The 9,418-nt window shown below is 38.0% G+C and overlaps 1 long non-coding RNA gene across 1 annotated transcript; it reads left to right on the plus strand.

Moving 5' to 3' along the window:
* The first annotated feature begins 1,517 nt into the window (after window positions 1-1,517).
* Window positions 1,518-2,495, plus strand: LOC131218294 (uncharacterized). Its single transcript, XR_009157614.1, has 3 exons — window positions 1,518-1,638; window positions 1,721-1,813; window positions 1,896-2,495. It is a non-coding gene; the product is annotated as an uncharacterized LOC131218294 (long non-coding RNA).
* Window positions 2,496-9,418: the final 6,923 nt, after the last annotated feature.

The following is a 9,418-nucleotide window of genomic DNA, read 5'->3' on the forward strand; positions in this document are numbered from 1 at the left end:
ACATGTTATAGGTTATAGGTTAAGGTTTAGGTTATAGGTTTTGGTTTAGGTTAAGGTTATAGGTTTTGCTTTAGGTTTAGGTTTAGGTTTTAGGTTTAAGTTAAGGTTATAGGTTTAGGTTAGGTTTAGGTTTAGGTTTAGGTTATAGGTTATAGCTTTAGGGAATTGAGAATAGGTCAAGGTTTAGGTATAGGAAATTGGGTTCGGGTTCGGGATCGGGTTTGGGTTTGAGTTTTCAAGTTTAGGTTTAGGTTAGGGAGTTAAGATTAGGATTAGGTGTAGGTTTAAGTTTAGGGATTTGAGAATACATTTAGGTTTTAGGTTTTAGTTTATAGGTTTAGGTTTTATGTTTTAGGTTAAGGTTAAGGTTTAGGTTTAGGTTTAGGTTTTATGCTTTAGGTTTAGGTTTTAGGTTATAGGTTTAGGTTATAGGTTATAGGTTAAGGTTTAGGTTATAGGTTAACATTTAGGTTACATGTTAACGTTTAGGTTATAAGTTTTGGTTAAGGTTTATGTTTAGGTTTAGGTTATAGGTTATAGGTTATAGGTTATAACTTTAGGAAATTGAGAATAGGTTAAGGTTTAAGTTTAGGAAATTGGGTTCGGGTTCACGATCAGGTTTAGGTTTGGGTTTTTAAGTTTAGGTTTAGGTTTAGGTTAGGGAGTTGAGATTAGGATTAGGTGTAGGTTTAGGTTTAGGGATTTGAGAATACATTTAGGTTTTATATTTAGGTTTAGGTTTAAGTTTTAGTTTATAGGTTTAGGCTATAGGTTTAGGTTTTGGTTTTAGGTTTAGGTTATGGGTTATAGGTTATGCGTTATATGTTTTGGTTTAGGTTAAGGTTATAGGTTTTGGTTTACGTTTAGGTTTAGGTTTAAGTTAAGGTTATAGATTTAGGTTATAGGTTTTCGTTAGGTTTAGGTTTAGGTTATAGGTTACGGTTATAGGCATCGCTGCCACATGTTGCATCGCAGGTGTCTGCTCCCTCAGTCGCATATACACCGAAAACTGCATGTAAGTATAGACGTATATTTCTTTTAATGATTTCTGTTTATGTTTAGACTTACATATTTCTTTTGCAACAGCGTCGTCGACCAGTCGACGAAGACGTGGACCCACGCGCGGATTGCTTTTAGAGCGACTTACGCGTGAGGATAGGGTGACGGTAGAGTTCCCACAGGACTGCATTAGACCTGTTGGGAACAATGCCATGTTGTTTACGTCGGAGGTCGGTGTCTTATGCCGATCTCTGATCCCCCCACCACCCCCCGTTGGGGGAGACGTGACAGATGATGTGCGGCAGCTCATCCGTCAGGGCTTTCAGGTAAATTTTAGTAAATTAAAATTTATTTTAAAAAAGTTTATTTACTATTAAGTTATTTTCTTAATAAGTTTATTGTCTTAATCTATTATTTACGAAACTGCAGGATAAATTTGACTTGGATTTGAGTGTTCCGCACATCTCTCATGCCATTGACGACATGATGAAGGAGCGGTTCAAGGATTATCGCAGTAAGTTACACCGGCAATACAAGTAGTGCATGAGCCACGAGGAGGCTGTATAGTCCGCACCACTGCACGTGACCGATGAGGACTGACGGATACTCTGTGATAGGTTTTCGTTTGATTCTTTTCAGGTAATATTTACATATTTATGATATCTTAACGTAATAATTAAATTCGTAATTAATAACAATGTATTATAAATAATGTGTTCAGAAGAGGAGCAAAATAAATTCTGACAACAGAGGAAAGTTAGAAGTGAACCACGTAGCTGGTTCAAAGTAATTTGTACGACTTCGTCATGACATGGTAAGAAAGTACTGAAAATTATTACGTTTATATATTCTTTCCATACATTTATATTAACTCTATTGTCTTTTCGATTGCGCAGCGAGATTCTGTCACTGGCCAGGAGCCCGGACTAGTAGACTTCTACAAAGGGACTCACTGTCGGCAGGCGATGGGATCTTGGGTACATCCTAGAGCCAGCGAGATTTGGGTAAAGATCCTTACATTGTAAAATTTATTTGCATTAAATTATAATAATGTCATTTATTATGAAAATTTATATGTTTTCATTACATGAGGAGATGGACACCTTACGGAGTCAGCCCACTCCCGATGATACTCAGCGGAGTGAGCCAGAGATCCTGAGTCAGGTGCTTGGCACCCGTTCTGGATATGTGCGTGGATTTGGCCATGGTGCCAAGCTCATGGCACCCGCTAGAGCTGCCTCCAGCCGATCCATCGTCGTTGGCGTCAGTGCCGTACGCCGAGCTAATACCACAAAGAGAGAGGTTCAGCAGCTACGGGTCGTTGTCGATGACATCAAAGATCAGCTAAACAGACAGAGGGAGGAGCAGGAGAGGAAGATGATGGATCAGCTGGCGAGGCAGAGGGAGGAGCAGGAGAGGAGGATAGAGGAGGAGCTGGCGAGGCAGAGGGAGGAGCAGGAGAGGAGGATAGAGGAGGAACTGGCGAGGCAGAGGGAGGAGCAGGAGAGAAGGATGGACGATCAACGGCAAGGCAGAGGGAGGAACAGGAGAGGAGGATGGAGGAGATGCGGGTGCAGCATGAGCGACGGATGATGAAAATGTTTCAGGTTATCGCTGCACGCTTACCCACCGATGCCCCACCACCTCCGCCTTCATCTTTGTGATTTTTTGTATATTTGTTTATGATGTTAAGTTTATATGTATTTATGCATGAATGAATGTGATGCGGATAAGATTGTTTGTGTTTGGATGAATGTAGTTTATTTTTGGGTTTGGGTTAATTTAGATGGATGTGAATGTGAATATGATGAAATATATTATATAATAGGTGTATATCAGGAAGAATATCATGTAACAGGTGTATATTAGGAATCTTGTGCGGGTAAAAAAGAAGAAGAGATTTTTACCTACAAAATATTTCGTCAGTAAAAGTCCCATCCAAGTTGTTTACCTACGAATATTTCTGTAGGTAAAAGTCTCCTCTACATTTTAGCCAATATTTTCTAAGTGAAAAATATAAGACTTTTACCGACAACACTTTTCATCGGTAAAAGTCGCATCCACATTTTTTACCTATGAATATTTTTGTAGGTAAAAGTCTCCTCTACGTTTTTGCCAAAATTTTCTAAGTGAAAAATATAACACTTTTAGCGACAAAAATTTCATCGCTAAAAGTGGAACAATTTTTTAGCAGCAAAATTTTCGTCGCTAAAAGTGGAACAATTTTTTAGCAGTAAAAATTTTCGCTGCTAAAAGTCTTGGAATTTTTTTAGGAAAGTGCAACGAATTTTTTAGCAGCGAAAATTTTCGCTGCTAAAAGTCTTGTACAGTTTTTTTTAGTGATGAAAATTTTCATCGCTAAAAGTGTAACGAATTTTTCTAGCAGCGAAAATTTTCGTTGCTAAAAGTCTTGTACAGGTTTTTTAGCGATAAAAATTTTCGTCGCTAAAAGTGTAACAAATTTTTTAGCAGCGAAAATTTTCACTGCTAAAAGCCTTGTACAGGTTTTTTAGCGATGAAAATTTTTGCTGCTAAAAGTCTTGTACAGGTTTTTTTGTGACGAAAATTTTCGTCGCTAAAAGTGTAACGAATTTTTTTAGCAGTGAAAATTTTCGCTGCTAAAAGTCTTGTACAATTTTTTTTGCGACGAAAATTTTCGTCGCTAAAAGTGTAATGAATTTTTTTAGCAGTGAAAATTTTTGCTGCTAAAAGTCTTGTACAGTTTTTTAGCGACGAAAATTTTCATTGCTAAAAAGCTTGCTTTAATGACGAATTGTATTTTTCGCTGATAAAGTACTGGTATGTCGGTCTTTTTGCGACGAAAATTTTCGTCGCTAAACGCTAAAGGGTTTTAGCTATGAAAATCTGACTTTTAGCGACGAAAATTTTCGTCGCTAAAAGTGGTATTTCTTGTAGTGAGAGACAAAAAGGAAGAGAGAGGAAGAAAAGAAAAGAAAAAGAAAAAGAAAAGAAAATATTTTTTTTAAAGAAAAAGTGAGTTTTCTCTCACTTGATAATTTTTCTTTATTATTTTTATATTTATAATAAATTCCTCATGTTTTCCTTTTATTTTTATTATTATGCAAATAATTTAATAAATGTGCATTTTTCTCTTATTGATTTATTCATTTGATTCATAGTTTGTTGTGTTTATTTAACATGATTTTTTTGTAGTTCTCTTTATTTTAATTACCAAGCCTTGAATCAACTTTAAATTTAGATTATTGTTTACCCATGCATTAATAATTCTTTTATTATTATTTTTTTATAATTTTAAGAAAATCAGAATTTAGAGCATCTTTTTTTAGAAACTTCAAGTTCAATATACTTTTCCAGACTATTGGATAGGATCTGATGGATTACATTGCATAAACATACTTTAAATCATGTACGAACAATCTATAATGATTAGAAACAATTTGTCCTTAGAAATATTTTGCTCATGAAATATTAAAATTATATATCCTTCGAACAGTTTTTGGAACACCAGAAAAAAATTGGTGGGGCGATCAAGTCCTCTAGGTTGAAAATCCATAAAGTGTAAATTGGTGGGGCGATTAAGACTCTTGGGTTGAAAGTCCCAGAAACCCAACTGGTACCTTTTGGAACCTCTACCATACCCTTTGAGTGGGTGAGCATGTTAGAATTGCAAAAGGTTCCTACTGTCAGGTTCGGTAGGGTAGTACTCTGATCAGCTAATGTACAAATGGGTCCCTCATCAAGTGCCCTTTGAATGGGTGAGCATGTTATGTGAGAGATTCCCATTGCCTAGCTAGGTGTTGTATTAGCGTGGGTTTTGGCCAACCAGTGTAAACTGGTCTTGGTGTTAAAAAGAATAAACTGCACATGTTATTATGGAGTATAGCATATGTTGATTTTATTCATTCATTTTTCTTTGAATTTAAATTGAAACATTTTGTTTATTAAATCTCATCATTTGTTGTTTTACCTAAATATGTATTGCATCTTTTAATACATTTTTATTCATGTTACATGAGGTTATTTTGAAACCTATGTTGAAATTACTCACTAGGCTTCACAACTTACCTTGTTGGGACTTTAAAATTTCAAGATCAGGATCTCATGGAGGAGCTTAAAGAGATTTTCTCTTTATTTATTTTTGTTTCTTTATCATTTTCTAAACAAGTGTAATGAACATTAAATATAGTATGATAGCATAACGATGACAAGCGTTTGATGAAAATCTTAAATAGTCGAAACATGGACATTTTACTTTTCTTTAAATAAATCTTTGATTATTCAATTTTTAGATTGTTATATTTTATGAATGAGATCATTTTGTTAATATATGTATAGATTATGAGATGTAAACATATAAAACATAAGTCATGCCTTCGGGTACAGAATCGGGGTCGGATATACCCAAGTGTCAAATTTCGAGACATGACAATAGTACCATCATGAAAACAAGGGCATTTTCGTCTGCAAATAGTGTGCCCATACATAATGATTTAGTTTGAAAAGTAAAATTTGGGAGCATTCAAAAAAGATGGGTGGTAAAAGGTGAGATTTACAGTGGTAAAAATCTCTATGGAAAATGGTACTGTGAGGTCGACCTCATGGGAACTTCCCATGAGGTTGATCTGTGTGAGTGCCACCATGATGTGTGTTGAATATTAGCATCGTGCATTTGACAGGTCCCCTTTAGGTTATGGGATATCCCAAAAATCATCCATAAACAGAAGTCAGGTGGGCCATACCATGTAAAACTATCTGAAGACATGCCTAAAATATATAAAATCACTTGGTGGGGCCCACCTAAATTTTGGATTGGGCTGAAACTTGGTATGATCCATCATCCTAGTGGGACACACACAATTGATAGGCTGGATTTGTGAAACACATCTCGGTGGGCTTAATAAATGATTATGAATATTATAGTGGGAGGATAACTCCTCTCAACTGTTGCATGTGGTGTGGCCCACCCAAGTCATGGATTTACTTTATTTTTAAGCACGTGGGCCACCTCGGAATGATGCATCTAACTCATTGTGTTGATGTTTGACACACATCATGGTGGGCCCACACAGCTTGACCTCATCGGAACTTCCCATGAGGTCGACCACATAGTACTATTTGCCTACCAATATTTATGTTTTTCCTTCATCACGATATAAAGGTGCGTTTTGCCTACTAATATTTATGTTTTTCCGTCATCAAGGTATAATGGTGCATTCAACCTTACCCAATGCGAGTATGAAGAGGAAAGCGAATTGCGTACTGAGTAGCTCAGTACGCTACGGGTGCTGAGTAAACTCTGTGGGCCCAAATTTCATTCATACATTTTATCCACTCCGTCCATCTCTTTTAACAGATAGTTTTAGGGCTTTAACCTAAAAATGGAGCGTATCCAATCCACAAGTGGAGCACACCACTGGAAACAATGTGAATTGAACATCTACTGTTGAAAAGGGGTCAAAGAAGTTTTAGATCAAGTTGATGTTTCTGTTTTCCCTTCATCCATTTCTGTCTGATCTCATGAACAGGTTGGATGACAAATAAACATCATTGGGGGCCTTAGAAAGTTTTCAACGGTGGAAATCAATACCTCTTCCTTTTCCTGTGGTATGGTCCGCTTGAGATTTGAATACGCATCAATTTTGGATTCAACCCCTTAAATGATCTCTGGAAAAATGAATGACGGGATGGATAAACCACATGCATTCACAGTGGTCCCAACAGAGTTTACTTAATGCCATGAGAGTGTACCGAGTGACTTGGTAGGCAATCCGATTTATCCAAAGAGAGCAATTTTCTTTTGTGAAAAAAAAATAAATATTAATAATAATAAAATAAAATTGGAGAAATGCCGTGTAGCAAATGCTTCCACGAAAAATCGCTCACTTCAAAACAGAAAACGCGGAAAACCCGGACGTGAATACAGTGAGGTGTCGTACCATTTTTACTTGAAAACTTCGGAATTAAAAATTCATCCATTTTTCGTGTTATATTGCCACTTTTATACTTACACGCACCCCAACTGGTGAACACTCTCTAGTACAGCAGCACTATTATGCAGGACGTGGCCCACCGTAATGTACGTGTATTATTCATGCCGTCCATCCATTTCACCGGACGCGGATTTCTTGAGAAACCTTCCACGGGGAGTTCCTGAGCTGGAATCCTAGGTGGGGCCCACCGTCATGTTTTTGACAAATCTATGCTGACCATCTGTTTTTTGAACTCATTTTAGGACTCGAAACAACAAAAGAGCTGGATCCAAGAATCAAGTGGGCTGCGTTAAAGGAAAAGGTGGTTAGGGAAATTTCTACTGTTGAAACTTCCCTTGGTCGACAGTGTTCGTAACATCATTCCCATTGAGATGAACTGAAAACATAAATATTAGCCTGATTCAAAGCTTCCGTGGCTCCATGAATATTTCAACTATGTATGTTTAATGCATTCATCTTCAGCCCGGGATCCTGCTCATTTTTAACCTCATGCACTAAAATGATTTCACAAAACGGATGGACAGATTAGATAAACGTCACATTGGTCCCACTTAGGTATTCAGCACAGGAACTTCATGCAAAAGCATTTATCAGAAATCCGCGTCTCATTTATGTCCGGATAATTGAAGTATATACCAACATTAAGTGAATCACAGCATAGGAAATAATGTGAATTGAACGCTTACCATTGAAAAATTCGGGGGCAAGGAAGTTTTTTTATCAAGGCGATATTATTTGTGTTTTCTCTTCATCCATGTGGACCATGTCTGTGGGACCTTGTAAACAGGTTGGATGACAAATAAACATCAATGTAAGCCCTAGGAAGGTTTCAACGGTGGATGTCATTATCCCACTGTTTCTTGTGGTGTGATTCAATCGAGCTTTTTATATGCTTCAGTTTCGGGCTCATGCCCTAAAATGAGGGGGGTAAAACGGATGGACGGCATGGATAAGATACATACATCAAGGTGGACCCACAAAGTTTACTCTTCAGTACGCAATCCGTTGCAATAAAGCTATAGATATTGACCTTTTTTTGGCCATACGTGTGACGAAAGCAGCTGATGTATACGCCACACATTTGCCAGCGCGGCAGATTGGTATGCAATCTGATCCATTCTTTAGAACGGCACCACTATATGAATGCTCTTGCCAGATAATCATGCCCGTTCATTCATCAAGCGGGCTACAGTTTATCAGCCAAATGTGTGGCTGAAAAAAACTTGGCTAAAATCTTTTACCTGTCCTAACTACTTCTAAAATCATGGCCCACAGCTGAATGGACTAGATTTATTTTTATGTAGGAACATCTACATGATCAGACCCACCGAATGGATGGCTGGGATATTGCATTGTACACCATGCTAGGACACGTGGTGGCATTTACATTAGCGGACGTGGATTGCGTCCTACCCCCGCCCGAACGGTAATCCGTCTGGGCAGGGCTCTGTGGGGCCCACCTCGATGTTAGTGTTTTATCTACGCTGTTCATCACTTTTATCAGACCATTTTAAGTTATTATCCTAAAATAGAGGCAGGTCCACAGCTCCAGTGGACCACACCAAAGGAAGCTGCAGTGATAATGACACCCACCGTTGAAGCCTTTCTAAGGACCACTGTGATGTTTTTTTACCATCCAACTTATTAATAAGTTCATGTAGACGTGGATGAAGTGAAAACACAAATATAAGCTTGATCTGAAACTTCTCCAGCTCCCAAGAACTTTTTAATGGTGGACGTTCAATCACCTTTTTGTGGCCATGGGAGCGGTGGACCTGCCTCATTTTTGGGACCATACCTTATGCGGATCTGAGAAAAGATACGAACGGCTTGGATAAAACAATTACATCATGGCGGGCACCACAGAGCCCTGCCCGGACGGATTAGCCTTATACGCATTTCTTACCATACGTAGAAAATAGGCCTGCATTTTTATGCACTTCTCACCGTTCGGATATTCCTGAGAATTCTATCACTTGCTTGCAGTTGGGCAAATGGTAAATCAGCAGTCTAACGGTACACAAAAAATGTCAAGGAATGGACGGTAATTATCATTTTATCGAAACTATTTTTCACACCACAACTCATGAATCAGATGGCCCACTGATTCGACAGCCATGTGCATCGATTACAGATAAAGTTGGTCTGACTGTCAAAATCAACTACTTTATGGGCCAGGCTCTCTTTTTAGTTTTACATTAAAAAAATGGCATGACCATTCAAGTACAAGTGGCACAGTTTTATGGCAAGCTAGACCGTCAAAATTGCTGACCAACCGTGAATGGAGCACTACCAAAAATTGCACAAAACACCAACTAAGGGAGTGTTTGTTTTTTCATCTACACGGTAATCACATGTCCAGCCTTTTCCGAGTGAGAGTTACAAGGGGTGTCCACATAGCTGGCCACTATGAGGAGGTGGTATAGGCATTGCAAGGCCAAAATCCC

The sequence above is a fragment of the Magnolia sinica genome, chromosome 11, assembly GCF_029962835.1.
Source record: "Magnolia sinica isolate HGM2019 chromosome 11, MsV1, whole genome shotgun sequence".
Lineage (NCBI taxonomy): Eukaryota > Viridiplantae > Streptophyta > Magnoliopsida > Magnoliales > Magnoliaceae > Magnolia > Magnolia sinica.